Source organism: Phoenix dactylifera, chromosome 5 (genome assembly GCF_051530095.1).
Source record: "Phoenix dactylifera cultivar Ajwa chromosome 5, Ajwa_hap1_PhDact_Kaust_v1.1, whole genome shotgun sequence".
NCBI lineage: Eukaryota > Viridiplantae > Streptophyta > Magnoliopsida > Arecales > Arecaceae > Phoenix > Phoenix dactylifera.
This window is the reverse complement of record NC_143194.1, coordinates 37,671,154-37,692,123: the sequence shown is the minus strand read 5'-3', so window position 1 is coordinate 37,692,123 and position 20,970 is coordinate 37,671,154. Positions and strand designations below refer to the sequence as shown.

The following is a 20,970-nucleotide window of genomic DNA, read 5'->3' as shown; positions in this document are numbered from 1 at the left end:
GGGATCATCTAAATTGACGAGTTACAAATTACGAATCATGATTTTGGCAATATCAACCTAACTAAGAAGCCTAACATCTCGGTAGTACACCATGGAAACTCCACTTCTTAGATGGGGAAACTCTACTTCTCATTTACTTGGTAAGAAATAAGCTACATATGATTGACTACGTGCACTCCCCATAGTCTACACCGTGCGGCCAACACGTGTGATTGGGGTTGGTTTTGTGGGAAAAGAGTATGTGTCATCTGTAACAATTTACAGGTCACCAGGTCAAACTTAAAACTGACCATGAGGTAGGGTGAATCACGTCGTCTCATCTTTAGATACGAGGGGTGTGTCAAGAGATGATGGCTCCCAAAACACGCATACTGCTCTTGCTTCTTGTGTCTAGTATAACCATCATACCCGTTTTGGCCTCGAGGGAACTTATTGTTCAAAACGCTCAGCAAAGTAAGGATCGTTCTCTCGCTCTCTCCCTCCCCTCCCCCGCTCAAAAAAATCATCATACCTACTTATCATAGAACGGCTTAATTTAGCAAGGGAAAAACTTTATTTCATACGGACGGAGCATAAACGAGTGAGCATCATTGGCTCGTTGGCTTCTCTGGTATCATCATTTCTTTTAGTCATGCAGCAGCTTATTATATATGTTGGGTAAGCATAATAACCAATTAAACTTCTGGGCCTAGGCTGCTGTGTAGATATATGGAAGCAATTAAAACCTTGCATGCAAGATTTCTTCATTTAATGCCTCTGTTAAACAATTACATATCTGTCAAGTTGATATTTGTCGAAATTCTTACTTGGAAGATGATGAGGAGAGTTTTACTTTATATTTATTTTAAAGTTATGATCCAACTGGTGCTGTCCTTCACCTATCCCCATAAATTAATTATATTTTTCATGGTTGTTTGCAGAGGCAAAGGTGGTGGGCAACGAGACCGTCCATACAAATGCAAATGTCGTGAAGAGGAAGCTCGACGACTACGGAGTTCCTCCTGGCGATCCCCAAGCCTATAAAACTTCTCCAGAGTGCGCACCACCCTGTAACCCCTGAAAACCATAGGTACATTTTTAAGCAAAATATGGAATATATGTTTTATTCAGGACCCTAGTGTCCATTTTGTCCCTGGCAATCCAGCAAAAAATTGTTTTGGATAAAATTTGCGTATGCAAAGCATTTTTGAAGCAATTACCTCGTGAGGAGGCACCATCAGGCCTGAACTGTCTTAACTTTCTATTTTACTTGATGTCTATTAAGTATTATATTGATGTCAAATTAACATAGTAACATCTTGTTTTTAACTCAACATCATCCACAAAAAGAAATGAGTGCTATATCACCACAGCTGATACCTTTTATTCTACCTGTTTCAGTTAACCATTTGGCTTATAATGTCGTCTGATTTAGCACAGAGGATCATTTCAGAATGCTATTAACCTAACTATTTGGATTTTGCAGAGGAAGAGTGGGGTCGTCTGCTTGCTTAGTGCGAACATCAAATGTGCAAGGCTCGCACATAATTAATTGGTCTTCTATAAATGGATTGTCGAGGTTCTTCTTTCAATTACCTAGGTTGATGCAAGCTTTTTACTTCGCTAGTTATCAAAATAGTAAATAAGATGCTAAAGCTAACGCATTACGTCGATGTGTTAGGCATGCTAGCTACCTGTGTTGTGAGTGTAATGTATTCGCTCTATTAATGGACCAATCTTTATGTATCCTACGAGTGCTAATTTATTGGCTTTTATAGTGTATGTACTCTTGGTGTACTACTCTCTCGATCTTTCATTCGTTAAGTTTGGTGGACTGGGGCTCAAATTTGTTGGAGTGAAAAAAGAAAAGGTTATGGGTGCTGCGAAGGTGGTTTATGATACTTGCCGTCACTTAACGACCTTGGTTTGTATGTATGCTTCACCGTGCGAGCTTTTTAACTCCTGCTTTTGGCTGCAGGCGAGACATCTTTGCTGCATGTCTTTGTTATCTGGGCAACCCAAAGATCCAAAAATTGTCGCATCTACATGCATAAATGAAGTAAATAAATAATCAAACACCTACATTACTTATGTAGTACATATGGACGGCGAGCGCTGAAGCCAGTTCTCAACCTCCGCAGCAGAGAAGCAATTTTTTTTCTTTTTTTTGATGATAACGAAGAATTATCCATCTAATAATATATTAGAAAATAATAAGTATACCCGTTGAAAGAGATGAAGGGATCAGGATTGTCCCACTTTTTTATCTAATCAGAATGACAAAATCATGAGGGGAACTGATGCAGGACGGAGGTAGGGAAGGAGGGACAGAGAGGAAGGGGAGAAGAAGAGGGGAAAGGAGAAGAGAAAGTGGGAGGAGGAAGAAGAAAGAAGGCTAATTTTCATTCATCATTCATTAATACTAAACAAATGCATGGCCCCAGATATATAGAGTCATAGAATAATAAATAGGTTCCGACAAAGAAAACAATCCGAAAAGGGTCCTCAAATGACAATATGCAAATAGGCCCAAGCAACATAAAATAAAATAACATAAATCAATCCAGCCACAACGAAAATGGCTGGACCGTCCTCCTGCGATGACCGTGACCTTGCAAAACAATCAGTCCGGTACTGGTATCCACACCAGGAACGGAATGGGGAAAAAATACATTTCTCAAAAGGTGAGCGAGAGAAAAGAAAAAGAATTGCGGTCTGAGTCACGAGTGCATTGTGAATTATGCCGTGTCCGGGTCATTTCGTCGAACGAGTGTTGGTTGCAATTTATGGGCGACCGAAAGTTGAAGACGATGAAAGAGGCTCCCTGATGCCGAACCAATTCTGGAGGAAGACTTCAGTGGGATTTTAAATCAGGAACAGAAGAAGAGGGAGAAGAGAAGGAGGAGGAGGAAGAAAAGAAGGAGAAGAGAAGGAGAAAAAGAGGAGGAGGAGACGTGGGGAAGAAAATTGTTAATCTTTCATTAAACCCTAATCATGAAAAGAGGTCCCTATATATAGGGCCAAAATACAAAATTTGCATAAATCCCCTTACACAGAAATAAATCCTAATAAACCCACAAATAACACAAATAACCCACAAATAAGCCCTAAAATGCAAATAAGCCCAGAAATAAAAATAGACAAATAAGTATGCAAATAAAATGGGTCTGACTCAATCCGGGGGCTCAGGATCATCTGGATGAAGGGCTCTGATGTCCCCATCAACTCCTCCCGGGTGAGAAAAACTCGACCCCGTCGAGTACAGGTCTGTCCGGCTGTCCTACTGCTCCAGAAGATCGGGGTCAAGGCGCTGCAACTGTGCTCTGGAAATCCACGTCACATCAGACTTTGGTCGACCTTTCCACCGAACAAGGTAACGTTGGTAACCACCGTTCCTGGTTGAAATAACCTGCTCATCCAATATATGTTCTATTTGTTCTCTGCGTGCATGAAATTTGGAAAGTGGTGGCTCAACAGCAGGTAATAGATCAGGGTGTCCAACATGGGCAGGTATGTCAATAAAGAGTTTAGAAGGTATGAATATTGTCTTTTTGTATGGGACTAAATCTTCAATATTAAATATCGCACTAATCCCATAGTCATCAGGAAGATCCACAACATATGCATTCGAACTGATTTTCTTTAAGATTTTGAACGGTTCTGCACTACAAGTTTGCAATTTCTTAAACGTATTTGAAGAAAATCGTTCAAGCCTAATTCTTATCATGACGTAATCTTTTTCACTTAACTCTTTATAACGTCTGTGTAAATCAGCAAGGAATTTATATTTTAAGTTATTTAAGTGACTACAATTGCTGATTTCTTGATGCAATGAATATGGATGTGATGCAATTGATTGTGCAGACTCAACGACTCTATACTGATGAGACATGAAAGACAAGTCTATGGATTGTCTAGGTTTGTAATCATGCATCACTTCGAATGGACTCATACCTATGGACTTGTTAACCGAACTATGATATGCAAACTCAACTGTCGATAATATTAAATCCCAGGTCCTAGCATATGCATTTGGGTTGAGCCTATGATGTAGAAGGTTGGGCAGAAATACTCCGGAAACTAGATCAATTGCGTGTTGGATATCATGCATCGGAGAAAGTGCATCCGGAAGATCATCAGGGACTACATCATTAAACTCCTCTAAAAGGGAAACTACTATAGGGGAATGTTCAAGATTGGACTCCACATGGGTATCTTTAGCTACAAGTGTCAATTTAGGTGACTGACTCTCAATATCTGTCACTACCTTTTCCACAGTAGTGATGTGAAATGACTTGGTTGTACTTAGATCAATAGTCTCCCTTTGGGAATCATTTTGGACAAAATCTACTTCTACAGGTTTGTCTTCAAAGTCTTCTTCATAGTCTTCTATATTTGGTTCATAGACTTCTTCAACATATTCGACCTCTTGGCTCCTAACTTCTGGTTCAGTAATCAGGTAGGTCCTAATGGGACATTGGGATGCTATGTGGTCGAATTGTTGACACATTGAGCATTGGGTTTGGTGCCCAAGAAAATGGGGAAGGATTACAGGTGGTGCAACCAAACCGATTTTAGGTTGGGCTGCAACAGGGGTTGGCGGTGTAGGGGTCCTAGAATTTTGCATGAGCTCACAGATCTCTTGTGTGAATTCCTTGTATCCAGCCCGCATGGCAACGATCTGTTCCTTGATAGACCTCAAAATGTCGGAATTCATGGTAGGTACAGGGGTTTTAGGTTGACTGAGATAGTACTCCATATCACTACAGGTTGGCATGCAATGATGACACTGGGTGATGATGTGAAATGCAGTGTCACTAATGAAACCCTAATAACTATGATGTAGAACCAAATTTAATGCAGGACAACCTACTAATGCAATCTATTATGATTTCAGAAATCAGCAAGTCTTCACAAGAATAACTTAAAATTTAAATGTTGCTGATTTTTACTTCGGTTATTCAGAATTAAGGATTAAGATTATTCAATTTAAGAAACTAGATTGCAATCAAGTAGTACAGTTGTTCTGAACCTAAAGTAATCTGATCGAATAATATCGAGAAACATCCTGTTAATAAGGTATGCTAATTTAATATCTAGATTTTTAAAGGCGAATAGAATAGGTTTGAAAGTAGGGGTTCTATATTCTAAATTTTGACAACAAAAATAAGTTTTCAAAATGTGGCTATCATGCAAGAGAACCAGAACATAATTAAATGAACAAGCCAGAAAAAGTAGAAACCTATCACTTGTCGGAAAGTAGACGGCTAGAGTCGTTCGCTCGTGGCTTCTCAAGCAATGAAGACGTCGTTGGATGCAGCGCAGAAACTCAGTGGTGTTGATTGCTGAACTTAGACTGTTGCACGATTGAAGTGGACGCCGAGGAGAGATGACCGGCTAGCGGTTGAAGTTGTGGAGAGGAGATGATATTGGCGCGCAAGTTGATAAAGAGCCTACTGAAGTTTGATGTGGGGACTGGTTGACCTTGGGTCCTCTGGAAGGGACTTCAGGGCGGGCCTGTTGCGGCCCGCGGGTAGAGGGGACTGGGGGTTGGGCCCGAAGGGGCCTGCGGCTTGATGGTCCCGAGGGCCTTGTCTGCGGGTCAAGGAGGGGGAAAGGGGTTCCAATGGGGTGAATGGGGATTTGGGTTTTAGGGAGGGGCGATGGGCGGTGAGGAGGATGGAGGAGCGCGTTGCAGCGGCGACGGTGGCGGATGGCGTAGTGGCGGCGAAGGGAGGGCGAAAGCTTCAGCGGCGTTGATGGTGAAGGCCGAGGGCGGTGGCCGCAGTCGGGGAAGCGCTGCGGTGGAGGTCTCGAACGATGGCGGAAGGCGGACGGCTTGGCGGCGGACGATGGGGCGGCAAACCACGGCGGAAGATGGAAGCGCCGACGTCGGAAACGACACTGTGGTGGAGGCGGAAGCGGCGTGCGGTCAGGGGAAGAGGGCGCGGCGGAGGGTTCGGCAGGGAACTCAGGGCGGAGCGGCACCGGCGGACGCGGCGGAGACCTCGGCGGCGACGGGAGGCGGCTCGGGCTTGGGCGGCGCGGCTGGAACCGAGCGGCAGAGTGGCGGTGGCGCGACGGCGGAGGAGCGACGACTGCCACGGCTCGGGGAAGACGAAGAGGTAACTTTTTTTTTTTACTCCTTTTTTTTTCTTTCTTTCTTTCTTTTTTTTTTTTAAACCTTGGTTCCTGTCGGATTCGGGTTGTCGGGCGTGACCCGCTCCGATAACCCGTTAGTCCTCACGTGCAAGGCACGTGATTTTTTTTTTTTTGGGAACCGGGCTAACGGGTTACAAGTTAACGGGCTCGGTACTTACCCGTTAGGGCTTTCTTCAACCTCCCTATGGCTTCGGGCGGGCGTGCCGATAATCGTGGCGGCGACTGCGGGTGGACGGAGGGCACAGCGGCGGCCGCGGGCTTGCGGTGACCGACGGCGACCGACCGCGGGACTCCACGGCGGCGGTCCCCTCTGCAGACACGACGCAGGCAGCCGGCCTCAGGCTTCCACGGGCGGCAACAGAGTGCCCGACGGTGGCGGAGCGCTCGGGGCGCGCGGCGACACTTCGGAGGAGGCGGCGCTCGGCCTGGCGATGGCACGATGCAGCGGTGGTGGAGTGTGGGAGTGGTGGCCGCAAGCTTGGCGGCTGGCGGAACGGGGCCGTCGAACAGGGGTTTTCCCCTCTTTTTGTCTCTGATGAGAACCGAGAGGGAGGGAGGGACCTTCTCTCTTTTTTTTGTTTTTTTTTTGTGAATCTGACAGAGGGAAAGAAGAAAGATCAGCCCGGTGAACCAGGGGTGGTTCCCCTCTGTTCCTTCTTGTAAGAACTGATAGATCGAAAGATCCCCCCCCCCCCCCCCCTTTTTTTTTTTCTCTGGTGAAAACCGACAGAGGGGAGGGAGGGCCTGGTGAAAACCGAGAAAGAGGGGGAAAAAAAAAAGGAATGCTGGATCGTGGCTTTGGCAGCAGTGGCAAAGCCGAGGCTCTGATACCAAGTTGATGCCGAACCAATTCTGGAGGAAGACTTCAGTGGGATTTTAAATCAGGTACAGAAGAAGAGGGAGAAGAGAAGGAGGAGGAGGAAGAAAAGAAGGAGAAGAGAAGGAGAAAGAGAGGAGGAGGAGACGTGGGGAAGAAAATTGTTAATCTTTCATTAAACCCTAATCATGAAAAGAGGTCCCTATATATAGGGCCAAAATACAAAATTTGCATAAATCCCCTTACACAGAAATAAATCCTAATAAACCCACAAATAACACAAATAACCCACAAATAAGCCCTAAAATGCAAATAAGCCCAGAAATAAAAATAGACAAATAAGTATGCAAATAAAATGGGTCTGACTCAATCCGGGGGCTCAGGATCATCGGGATGAAGGGCTCTGATGTCCCCATCACTCCCGACAGCGAGGATCGAGAGTGTGTATGAGGAGGAGGGTCGAGAAAGTGTTGGTTTTGCAATCAGAGACACCGATTCTACATTGATCGTAGCTAGGGAGAGTCAACTCTATGACAGTACTATTTCAGGATCCGAGCTTAGAGTTGCTTGGGAAGGAATCATTTATGCACGAGTCAGGTTAGGGGTTGAGCGCATCCATTTAGAAGGTGATTTAGCTACTATGATCAGGTGGATTTAGGACTATGTGAGAGCAGGTGATGAGCACTACAGGACATCAGAGACCTTTTAAGGGACTCCTTGCCCTTCTAGGTTTTTCATGCTTACTATGAGGTGAACAATAAAGCTGATTGAGTTGCCTCGTTCGTTATGCTGCACTTCGGTGGTTGGATTTGTAAGAGCTCCGAGATTGTTCTACTCTCTTTTTGTTTTTGTTTTTTTCCGACTTTATTGGATATATTCATGCTAGAAGGTATGTTGTACCTAATTTTAGAAAAAAATAAAAGAAGAGAGAGACGAATAAAAGATGATGTTTTATCTCACCGCAATAGTTAATAACTCATACTTTATCAATCATTCAGGAGTCATTTCCTCGTTCAGTTCTTAGCCTTTTAGTCATCTGAGATATCCCTTCTTTGTTAGGTCCTTGAAGGCAGATCATCCAGCATTCAAATAAAGAATGCCCATATATTGTCGGTGCTGTTTTGGCGGTCAGGCCCGGCCCAAGTCTTAGGCGGCGTAGGCGGGGTCGCATAAGGCTCCGGCAAAAAAAAAAAAAAAAAAAAAAGCCCAAGGCCACCGGCCCCGCCGTCCGTATTCTTAGCTACAGTGAATCGCAAATTCGGAGACCGTAGAGGTAGAGCCAACGGCTACCTCGACAGGACGACTGAGTGTAAGTCGCCATCCTTATCGCCCGTCGGCCATGACCATCGCAGGCTCGCAGCCAGGCTGTAAAGCTATAAACCTTCTCCTCCTCTTCTACATGTTCCTCCTCAGTCCTCATCGTCCTCCTTAGCTCCTCTAAGTCCTCTTCTGCCTCACCGACCACCGTCTTCGCCTTCGTCGTGACCAACAAGGGCCGAAGGGCGCCGACGAGCTGGCGACGTCGTCTCCGGCCGGGGTTACAAGGAATACCGCGACCGCGGCTACGGGCTACGGCGGCACCCCCTCCGGCTCTTACCTCTTCTGAAGCCTTCAGAAGAGGGTCAACACTCTTTCACTCAACAACGAAAAAAACTGGGCGTCCGGTAAATCTTGGGAGTTAGGTCTTTGTTTCTGGCAAATTTGAATATTTTTTTTGTTCTAAAGATTGCTTCTCGGGCTTTGATATCTAGTGTCTTTCTGGTTTTTGCCTTGCTTGGTGCTTTTCTCCATCGGCTTCGGAGCCGGCCGCTCACCCTCAACGCCTTTCCCTTTGCCCCCCTTATTCCTCCGGATCTCCTCCGCCATCTTCTCCTTCGTCACGGTACTCTGTCTCTTGTGTATTCGTCCCTGCGAACCCCCAGTTGTTTGCTGAAATGCCACTGAAGTCGCACAGATATTAAAGCAGTAGCCCTCTGGTCGCACTAGGCGCGCTCTCCCCGAGGATCCCGTTTGCTATTACTCTATATTTCTTGCTTCTTCTTTGTTTGTTGATTGATTTTGGTTTAGGTGTCCTTTGGTGTTTATATCTTCATGATCGTGGTCTTTTTCCCTGGGTTCTTGTGATTTAGTTTGGGTATGTGGAAGTGGGATGGGCTAATTTGGTTTGGGATCATGGGATGAGGACTGGTTTTGAGTGCATAAGGATAATGAGGTATAATCTTAGGGAAGATTTAATCCTTAGTAGCATCTCAGGTTACTTTACATCTTATTTGGGTTTTGATTGTGCTGATGATTGAGTGGATTTCTGTTCCATATACATGGTTTGAATGTGTGGTTGGGAACTAGGATACAACTGACTATGAAGAACTAAGTAATTTATTTTTAAGTTAATTTAACCAAGTATTTGATGTGTCTTGAGAAGTAGTTCCATTGTCTTTTTTTCTTTTGTGGGAATAAACGGAATTCTTTCAGTTGTTCATCTGAACTTTTAATCTTGATGTGGAAAGTCTTGTTTTTTCTGATATGTTTTCCTTCATTTATAAGATTAGCATGCTAGACCACTTTGACAGTAATTTTATTATGTTATCTGTATAACAGTGTCTTCCTTTAATATGTTGTTGTTGATTGGAGTCTGGGCTTTGCTTCAGAATTTATTTAGTTCTGTATACCTGAGGATGCAAATGATATATAATAGACTGTTAACCTGATTCATTGGTCATTTAATGAGGGGAATCTGGAATTATGGTCAGATTTGGTTTTAGTCGGAATATTTCAAGAAACTGAAAACCAATCACACGTACCCACTTCATTGTCTGAGAGTTTTCAAGGAACCTGTATCACCTACTCCGCATTTCACGATCTCATCTTCATCTTCATCTCCATCTCCATCAAGAACATTTTTCGGACTCAAAACTAACAGAAGAGCCCTTAAGGGGCGAGCAGGACGCTCGGAGTCTCGCTCCTACCCGGCGGGCTCTGGTACGTGTTCTGCCGTTCCATAATTGCCCCTGCCGGTTCCCCAAATCCAGTGTCAGTACGCTTCACTGGTTCCTCTATTTTTGAATTACTTCGCCCCACCCCAATTAATTAACTTTCTGCCTGCAAGCTATTTGTTTCCTGGGCTCTGAAGACCTGGTATGTTGGAGTCTCGTGTTTGATGTATTTGCTGATATACCTCATCTCTACCACTCAGCGGTACTTTCATTTTACCGTGCATCTAATCTTTTTTTATATCTATCTCTATACCTCATAACTTGTATCCTGCTCGCTAACATGCTTGTCAGGAAAAAAAATCCCTCCTTGAAAATGTTTGAATTAATCTCTGTTGTCTAAGCTTCTCCTGTGGAAGCAAAATTTGTTCAATAATTTACAACTGATTATCTTTATAGAAGTTGTTGGGGGAAAATAAATTGCTCCAAAATGCATGGGCGCATGACCATCACGTGCCAGAAGGCGCCCAACCAGAAGGCGCTCGACCAGAGAGCGCCCGACCAGAAAGCGCCCGATCAGAAAGGCACCCGACCAGAAGGCGTCCGACCAGGAGGCGTCCGACCAGAAGGCGCCCGACCAGAGAGCGCCCGACCAGAGAGCGCCCGACCAGAAGGCGCCCGACCTGGAAGCGTCTGACTTCAAGACAAGCGGTCGGGCTGGACATCTGGCCAGGCGCTCGACTTCAAGACGCCCGATCCGAGCACTCGACCTAGGCATCCTTGGCTTCGGAGATCCGACCACACTATTCACCTACAGCTGTCACATCCTTCTACAACTCGGCCAGGAACCATGCTCTTCCACTGCTATCGACAATTAATGCGCATGGCTTTCACCGATCTCCGGCTCATTCAACAATTAATGCGCATGGCCTCCACTGATCTCTGGTTCACTCGATAATCAATACGCGAGCTATCTACGGATCTCAAGCCTTCCACGGCAGACAGTTGAGCTATGCCGCCACGTCCGATCAGCCACGACGACTCACTGACTCCGGCCTGATCTCCCACGACGATGTATTAACTCACACGATCGTGCTCAATCATGACGGTAACCCGTTCGCCCCGTCACATAGTAGGTAATCCTGTACCCCTCTATAAAAGAGGAACTCCTCCATCTTAGAGGGGGTTGGACACTGAAACTCCGAAGATACACTTTCTCCTCCCTCATACATTTGCCCCCTCTGACTTAGGCATCGGAGGGCCGGCGCCAGAAACTCCGGCCACCGGCTTTTTTGCAGGACCCCGGAGGACGCCACTCGCCGACGGACCGCCACCAGCCACTCCTACACCGGAGCTTCTCCTGCTCAGCCGACGGCCACCCCCCGGTCCAATTTCCAGCAACAGAAGTAATTCTACTTTCTTAGTATTACTTATTATAATTTTGATTTCTATATGCACAATGCATGCTTCCAAATATGCAAACATTTATTTTATTTAAAAATATAGATCCATTCCATTTATATAAACAACAATGTTATATTATTTGCTTTGCATACTCATTTTACAGAGATGTCTTGTATTATAATTTTATGTAAGTTTTAGTGGGTTAATGCTAGCTTACAAGTAACTTAACACAGTCATCCTTGTGTAGCACAATTATCCTTGTGTTCTTAAAGCTTAAAAAGGATTAAAAACTGGTGGTGGGATTTGAGCCATGATCTCTTCGTATGTCTTTGTCACCGAGAGGAGTAATATTCCTTTCATTGTTTCTTATCTCTCACTCCTGATGGTGGAACAACAAAGCATTGAATCAGCTTTCATTTTGATTCAATATTACCCATAATAGGATATAGGTTCAGCACACAATCGTGAGTCTCTGACATAGAAATGATGATGTGTAGAGTTGGATTTCATTACCCTCTTGGAATTGAATATAGAAGTTGATTCTTTGAGTAAGTCCTTTTAAGATTACCAAAACAAAATGCACAATGTAGAAAAGCAGAAATCCTTTTTGATATCAACTTTAAATTATTCCCAATCTATGCTTGCTCGCTTAAGTACATAATCTATTGATAGGCCACCCTTATTAAGAAAAAAAAGAAAAAAAAAAGCATAAGATTACATCAAGCTCCCTTCTTACATAAACAAACTAGAAAAGTAGAAATATATATATATATATATATATATATATATATATATATATATATATATATATATATATATATATATATATATATATATATATATATAAAACTGAACTTTCTACTCGTTATGAGGCAGATTTGCCCCCTCTTCAAAGATTTCGACCACCGATAACCTGTCTTTAACTGCCTTGAGTTTATTGGCAACATCTCGCATGTCCATTCGTTCTTTGGGCGATTCTTTCGAGCACGAAAGCCCAATTCCAAGTAATGAAGTAATGCATCTCCTCGTTCTCATCCTAGCAGCATTTTCATTTCTATTGTTGTTATTAGCTTCTTCGCATTCTTCTTGCAGGATCTGGAGATCCAAAATCTCCATGATTCCTTCTGGAAAAGCTGTGCTGACAAATTTATGAAGATTTAAACCATCCTTGAACATGTCGTCTGTAGGTTTCTTTCCCGTAAGCATCTCTAGCAAGAGTATTCCATAGCTATATACGTCTCCCTGCATAGAGATTTTGCTGCCCATCGCGTATTCTGCATTTCATTGGTACATCGATTGCAGAGTAATTGATATATAGTTTAGAAATGAAGATAATTTTTCATTCAAACAAAACATAGACTTATGTCATGAAGTAATCCATATAGTTATCTGCAATTTCATTCAAGTATGCATATGAAAGAGCGATGAGAGAATATTTTTGAGCTCTTACCTGGTGCAACATATCCGATGGATCCTTTTATCCCCATCCAACTTGTTGAATTCTTAGATGTTGCGGAGCTGGAAGTCGAGAGAAACCTTGCTAAGCCAAAATCACCCACATGGGCAGTCATATCATTGTCAAGAAGAATGTTGCTCGGCTTGAGATCACAATGAACAACGGGCACTGCATTGCCGTGATGTAAATAGTTCAAACCAGAAGCCACATCGATGACTATGTTTAACCTTTGAGTAAGGTTCAGCTTCTTTGCCTGGTCATGTTCGGGAGCTTTTGGATGCAACCACTCTTCTAGGCTCCCATTAGGCATGTATTCAAAGATTAGAGCTTTAAAGTCATTACCTCTTGAATTAACAGTCGAGCACGAAGTAATGATCTTAACAAGATTCCTGTGGCGCATATCTCTTAAGGCTTCACATTCAGTGCTGAAACTCTTTAGCGCTCCAATTTGATGAAGGTTGAATACCTTCACGATGATGACATTCTCTTCAAGATCTATTTTCCCTTTATACACCGAACCAAAACTTCCAGTGCCGACCAAGTTGTCTAAAGAGAAGCTATTAGTTGCTCTGTGGATGTCCGCATAAGATAATTTTTTGTACTTGCCCCCTATATTGGAGATAGAGTGAGATTTTCCCTCTGTCTTCTTTGGTCGACAAAGAATGGCCAGCAAACACAGCATAAGGACTATAGCGGCACCTGCAACTGGTATTGTAACCTTGAGGAACATCCTCTTTGAAGCTTTGATAGAGCAAGGCGGCAGCTGCCAATTGGGATCACCTCCACAGAGCCTCCTATTCTCGAGGACAGAAATTTCGGTGGCATTATCGAAAATACCACCCTCTGGGACTTCGCCCTCAAGATCATTGAATGAAAGATTAAGATAATGCAGAGAACGAAGAGACCTGAAGAAATCTAGAATTGGCTCGGATAAGTTGTTTCGAGAAAGATCCAAGTCCACCATGCCTTTTAAGGATCCAAGTCCTTGAGGAATGCTGCCTTCAAAAAAGTTGGCTTGCATGTATAGGTGTTCCAAGAGTTGGCAAGCACCTAAGGTGGAAGGGATGCCACCGGACAATCGGTTCTCGGAGACATCTAAACGATCAAGGTTAATCAAGTTGTCTACTTCCATTGGCATGGGCCCGATGAGATAATTATGCAACAGGTCCAAATATTGTGCAAGAGAGTTTATGCTGACGAGTTCCCTTGGTATGCTTCCAAGGAAAGCATTGTGGGAAAGGTTTAATACGCCCAACTTTCTGCAATTTCCGAAGCTTGCAGGGATATTGCCACTCAGTTCATTTTCTTGCATATAAAGCTCGTTCAATTGAGTGAGATTGCCAATAGTAGAGGGGATCGGTCCTGATAATTTGTTTCCTGATAAGTACATCACAGGTAAGTTCTGAAGCTTTCCTATGGTCTCTGGAATTTCTCCTATGAAAAGGTTTTGATCAAGATAAAGCACAGTTAGGCTAACAAGATTCCCTATCTCTGCAGGAATGGGCCTAGATATTTGATTTTTCCCAATCAATAGCCATTCATGCTGTGTGGAGAGATTGCCTACCGAACTAGGCAGTCGGCCCTCAAATTGGTTTTGGTACAAGCTTAATCTCTCCAAAAAGCTACAATTAGTCAGGGAAGAGAAGAAGCTCCAGTCATGGGCTTCGAGCTGATTCCAGCCAATGTACAAATAGCGCAGGTTTTGTAGGGATCCTAGATTGGAAGGCACCAATCCACTGAATGAATTATTGGAAAGATCAAGCATCTGAAGCCCGGAAGCATTGCATAATGAAATTGGGATCGGTCCATGGAATTGGTTGCCTTGCATGACCAAGTTTTGGAGGTTAGGAAGAGTGAGGCCCATATTCGGTGGAAGTGTCCCGGAGAGCCTATTGCTCGCCACACCAAAATAGGTGAGCGACGAGCGGTTGTAAAGAGAAGTTGGAATTTGGCCAGACAAGTTGTTGATGGTCAAATCCAGCTCTTATAGGTCGGGGATGTTGCATAGGCTTTCTGGAATGCTTCCCACCAGGTTATTGCTGGCAAGATAAAGATACTGCAGCGATGAGAGGTTCCCCAATAAAGACGGGATGCCTCCTGAAAGTTGGTTCAGAGACAGCCCGAGGAAAAAAAGGCTCGAGTGGGTGGCTAAGAAAGGTGGCAAACCTCCTATCAGATGGTTCCTTGCTAGATCAATATAGGCGAGGGATGAGCTGCTACCTAATGATCGGGGAATCTCTCCTGTGAGACTGTTCATTGATAGGTCAAGATATTGAAGGGATAAGCTAATTCCTAGCAAGGAAGGAATGCCTCCTGTCAGACTATTGTTTGATAAGTTGAGATATGCAATTGGGCTACTACCTAGCATGCGTGGAATTTCGCCAGTGAGGTTATTGTTCGATAGATCAAGAGCATACAAAGAAGAGCTATTTCCTAGCAATTGTGGGATTACTCCAGCAAGGTTGTTATCTAATAGGTAAAGAACACGGAGGGTTGAGCTATTGGCCAGGAATTAATGGTGGAATGCCTTTTGTGAGACGATTGCTTGAAAGATCAACCTGGGTGACCGATGGGCTACGTCCCAACAGAGGAGGAATGTAGCCTGTGAGATTGTTATTGCTTAGAAAGAGGTTGTCTATATTTTGAAGGGAGCCAAAGTCGGTGGGGATTTCTCCACTAAGTCTGTTGTTATCTAAACTAAGGGTTTGGAGGCTCAAACACTGGCTAAGATTGGATGGGATTTGGCCTTCAAGCGAGTTCATACTTAGGTTAAGGTACTGAAGTCGAGAGAGACGACCTAGCTCTTGTGGGATGTGCCCATTGAGTTGGTTATTCGGTAAATGGATTCTCCTAAGAAAGGTGAGGTTGGCTATGTCGGGTGATATGATGCCTGTGAGGTTAAGGGAATCAAGGACCAAAGCTGTGACCCTTTGTGGGTGTTGCCGACCACAACTGACGCCCAACCACCTACAGTGATTGTGGGATTCGTTTCTCCAGGAGGTCAAGGCTCCAAGAGGGTCGGATAGCAATGACTTGAAGGCAAGGAGAGCTAGCTTGTCAGTGGCAATGTTTGGGAGGATAGGATCAGGAGCAGCAGCAGCTAGTGCGGAGTAGGAGTGCAAGGAGCATAAGCTGAAGAGAAGGATGAGAGCTATTGGCTGGAGTACTCTAACATTGTTTACTTGTGCAAGATCCATTTGATAAGGGTGGGTAGAGAGGTATGGTTTGTTGAACTAAGGCAGCGTGGATTAACTCTATGGAGGAGATGCCTTTTTATAAGAATGGATCTGCAGACGCGATAATGAATATGGTAGAGGCTGCTCTTTTGGAAAAGGGAGTTCTCCCGTCCAAACTAGAAGACTTGAGAGTAGCGTTGATTGGAAGAGGAGGGCGTCGACAGAATGGGGGAGTTAGTAGGAGAAGAAACCTTGAATTTGTGTGAACACAAAAGTTTTGTTTCCAAGCAGAAGACTTGGCTGAGTAGACCTACTTGTGGAGGATCCTTTTGATAAGAGTAGTGAAGCTGCTTTTTCTTCAAAAGGAACTTAATGCATCGATCATGTCATCCATTCTTTCCAAAAGAAAAAGAAAAATGTCGGTCATGTCGTGCAAAAGATGGCAAGAAGAATGGAGTCATGGAAGTGAGGATGAAGATGGCAAAAATGTTTCCTGTGGAGCTAAGAGTATTATAGTCCAAACTAGAAGAAGAGACCTGCAATTTGTGTGGATATAAAAGTTCTGTTTTGGAGTAGAAAATTTGGTTGAGTAGAAGGTCCATTTGATAAGAGTGGGGAGTTACTTTTGGTTAAACTAACGTAGCATGGATCAACTTTATGGCAGAGCTGATTTTTTTAAAATAAGGAACTTATTGCATCGATCATGTCATGCATTCTTTCCAAACTAGAAGACTTGGGAATTACGTTGACTCAATAGGAGAATAGACCTCTAATTTGTGTGAACACAAAAGTTTTGTTTCTAAGCAGAAGACTTGGCTAAGTAGACCTACTTTTGGAAGATCCTTTTGTTAAGAGCAGTGAAGCTGCTTTTTCTTAAAAAAGAACTTAATGCATCGATCATGTCATGCATTCTTTCCAAAAGAAAAAGAAAAATGTCGGTCATGTCGTGCAAAAGATGGCGAGAAGAATGGAGTCATGGGAGTGAGGATGAAAATGGAAAAGAGTATTATAGTCCAAACTAGAAGACTTGGGAATTGTGTTTACTAGAATAGGATGACATCAAAGCAATGGGAGACCTAGTAGAAAAAGAGACCTTTAATTTGTGTGAACATAAAAATTTTCTTTCCAAGCAAAAGACTTGGTCAAGTAGATCTACTTGTGGAAGATCCATTTGATAAAAGTAGGGAGATATTGTTGGTTAATATATTTATCTTTCTTAAACATATTTTTAAGTTTATATTGCAAATAAATTCATAAATCATTTTTTACGTTATTTAATTCTATCATAGATGAAAACATTGTTCACAGATATTCGTGCCATGGTCACTATAACCCATGATAGGGCTATCTTCATAATTGATAAGATATCATATTTCGTATTCGTTATCAACTTTAACCCGTTGACAGAGGATCGTTTTCATTGGATGTTAGCTCCAAGGTGTCGATTGGCCCCCATTTCTAGAGACAGTCATAGCAATCAGAGAACCTTTAAAAACTTGTATCTTTTTTCTTAATATATATATATAAATAGTTTAAAAATACTAAATGACATGATTGGATTCATATTTCATAACAAAGCTATATTCATCAAAACATTTATGAAACTATTTCTTATAATAAAGTATGATTTTTATAACATATGTGCTGATTCATAAATTTAAGAAAGCATAATATTTTCACAAGCAAATTTTATGCACGAAAAATATGATCATTTGAAAAATAATGAGTGAAATATTTACTTACCTGTTTCATCTTAGGCTGTCAAACTTTACTAAACAATTTAGTTAACCCTATTAAAAACATTAAAAAGTAAAATTAATTTCTGTTTGACGTTTTTAATCGAATAATAAGAAATAAGGACGATTAGCCGGATGATAGCATTCGATAATTTCGAGTGGGTCAGGCCCGAGTGATTCGATCAATAAATCATAGGACATAGACTCGATTAGAGCCAAGGTCGTTCAATATAGCTCATCATCAGTGGGTTCTATGGAGATTTAACAAGGTCGGGTAATTTGTCCAGCAGGCGATTGGGCACTAGAGCAATTTAGGGCCTTTTTTCAGGAATCAACTCGGATTCGTAAATCAAATCGATAGAACCTGATACTGGGTTCCTTAGATCTTCTAGAGAGAGAAAGTAGAGAGAGGATAGAGGAGAAAGGAAGAAGAGAGAGTCTTCTGTCTCTCCTCTTTTCTTCTTGAATTAAGGAGGTGGAGGCCACTAGGCGGCCGACTCTTGTGGTGGCGGCCCAGGGTGGTCTCTTCGCCAAGGCGTCGCCGATGACAATGGTTGGCTGGCGCAAGGAAGGTAAAAGGAAGAGGATCATCAAAGAATCGATGACCTCAACCCGATCATGGTTATTTTCCTAACCAACGACCACATGATCTCAGGGATCCCTAGGAGCGGCAAGGCTCGGCCTTTTTTTGGTGGCTAGTGGCGGCGAGCACAGGAGGAAGAAGCGTCGAAACAAGGCACCCCTGTTTCGGATTAAATCTCGGCAATTAGCTGGCTCAAACCCAAGTAAGGACGGTTATAAACATAGGAAAAAAAGGAGAGGAAGGCAGGCGACACTCATATCGGTCCAGTGAGGTTCCGACGGCCCTTGCCGACAATGAATCGAAAAGGAGATTCGAAAAAGAATTGTCGAGATCGGCGGTGATTTCTGGAGAAACCGATGATGGCTTTCAATGGAGAAGTTAAATAGGCAAAGTTCCAGAGTTCTATTCGAACTCGGATTGCCTGAATATCTTCGATTTCCGCTGGAATCAGAGGAAGAAGAAGACTCATATCTCCATTGGATCATGCCACAGGGCATGGTGGCCTTAGGCCTGGCCTCTTCAGGCCGGCTCGCAAGCTTAAGGAAGCACCAAGCAAAACTGGGCTATTACAGTAATAATCTTAACAAGATTCATGTGGCGCATGTTTCTTAAGGCTTGGCGTTGAAACTCTTTAGCGCCCCAATTTGATGAAGGTTGAATATCTTCATGGTGATGGCATTCTTTTTGAGATCTATGTTCCCTTTATACACGGAACCAAAACTTCCGGTGCCAACCAAGTTGTCCGAAGAGAAGCCATTAGTTGCTTTGTGGATATCTACATAAGATAATTTCTTGTACTTGTCCTCGATATTGGAGACAGTGAGAGATTTTTCACCTGCCTTTCTTGGTTGACAAAAAAATGTTTGCAACCATCTAATGATGAGAAACATGTTTACTGAAAAATCAAATTCATAACACAATTGGAAATGGCATGTCCATTTTCTAAGTTGTTCATAAATAAGTACCTAATTGAATAAATCTCAGACAGGACTAAACCAGTTCTTTAACGATCAACTACGGTGTATCCGCAGAGAACTCTTTTTTCATACTTCATTTTCAAAGTTATCTGATTCTTTACTCGTTGGTGCCAAGGAACTGCTCGTTCTCTTCGTCAGATATAAAACTAGAAGCTTATGCACGGAAAGGAAATTCTGGCTGCAAAAGCACCTCGATCAGCTATCAAAGAGAAGTTAATGAGCCTGAAGTTGGCCAAGAAATACAAAGCATAAATCACTTGCTCAGAAGAACCAACAAAATTGGTCTTTAGCCTGCAAGTTGAGTACTCTCCCATGAGGTATGGCAATTTATGCAAAACATGGACCCAAAAAATGATAAACCTACAAATGAACCCCATTGGAACACATTATGAGGGATTACATTCAAAAACAAAACAAAACAAAATATAAAACTCGTAACAATTAATTGACAGATTGGGAGCTACAAAACTGTACCTAGAACTTGAAACAATTCAAATTCCAGCCACAAACACTTTTTTTATTGTGCTAAGTGGAAGGATTAGCGAACGGTCCTATTCTGGACTAAGCCACAGAGGAGTTGGACCTGTTTTATATACTTAAAAGGATATCAATGAGACTTCCATTAAATGATGAATAAAATATTTAACAATTTAAAAAATAAAAATATAATTTTTAGAAAATATTGAAGATTTATATGGTTAATTTCTGTGAACTATGCGACGACATCAAGGATACGATGCTGAGGCCCTACAAATTGGTTGGACATATTTGCGTCCACACGTTCTCAGAAAGCAATTGAGCCAAGACCAGTTGCGCGCGGGTCTCCCCGCTCCTTTCAGCGAGTGGTTTCCCACTTTCTCATCACGTCAGAATGCAACTTCTCAGTATTCTTTTATCAGAATCTAGGATAAATGAGACCAAGCGACCAGTGAAGATCGAAAGGAACTAAAGAATTAAAGAGAAGATGGAAAGGAAGAGACAACTGGCAGAACCGATAGTGATCTGTTCCTGATACGATCCAAGACTTTGGCCAAAATAAAAACCTTTCTTCCGATGCAAGATATTTCTAATTAGCTATGATCTGGCTAGGTCAGCTCAATATTTCTTATCTGTGGCATGGGACACGATTATTCGGTAAAGCGGGCCAGAGATGCTTTTCCTGGGACATAATGCTTTGTTCTCGAGAGTCTTTAGGACTTCAGGAGATAGGCAATAGGCGGACATACCATCACTTGTGGACTCCACCAAGTCATCCACCCATGAGCTAAAGGATAATGAAAATGCAATTTTCTCCCGCCTACGTACCTCTTGTGTCTGTTTCCAGCTTCCGCTTCTTCCGCTTTTTTTACCCCACGGAGCCAGTTCGGACCGACATTATTGCTCCAGCGGAAGAAAAGCAGCATCTTCCACACTTGTTCCAGCGGAAAGAAACCATTGTAAAGATGCGGATGAAGTCATTCTTTCATGTGGGCGTCCACAGAATGAGAGACTTAGTAGGAGAAGAGACATCTAATTTGTGTGAACACAGAAGTTTTATTTCCAAGCAGAAGAATTGGCTGAGCAATCCAAACTAGAAGACTTAAGAATTGTGTTGACTAGAATAGGACGGCATCGAAGCAATGGGAGACCTACTGGAAAAAAAGACCTCTAATTTGTGTGAACATAAAAGTTTTGTTTCCAAGCAGAAGACTTGGTCAAGTAGACCTACTTGTGGAAGATCCATTTGATTAGAGTGGGGAGATACTTTTGG

The 20,970-nt window shown here is 42.9% G+C and overlaps 1 long non-coding RNA gene and 1 pseudogene across 1 annotated transcript; one reads left to right on the top strand and one right to left on the bottom strand.

Moving 5' to 3' along the window:
• Positions 1–1,029: 1,029 nt before the first annotated feature.
• On the top strand, positions 1,030–1,761 carry LOC103721333 (uncharacterized). Its single transcript, XR_016395589.1, has 2 exons — positions 1,030–1,069; positions 1,466–1,761. It is a non-coding gene; the product is annotated as an uncharacterized LOC103721333 (long non-coding RNA).
• A 10,388-nt stretch (positions 1,762–12,149) lies between these two features.
• LOC103721337 (receptor kinase-like protein Xa21) lies at positions 12,150–16,069 on the bottom strand (annotated as a pseudogene).
• Between the last annotated feature and the right edge of the window lie 4,901 nt (positions 16,070–20,970).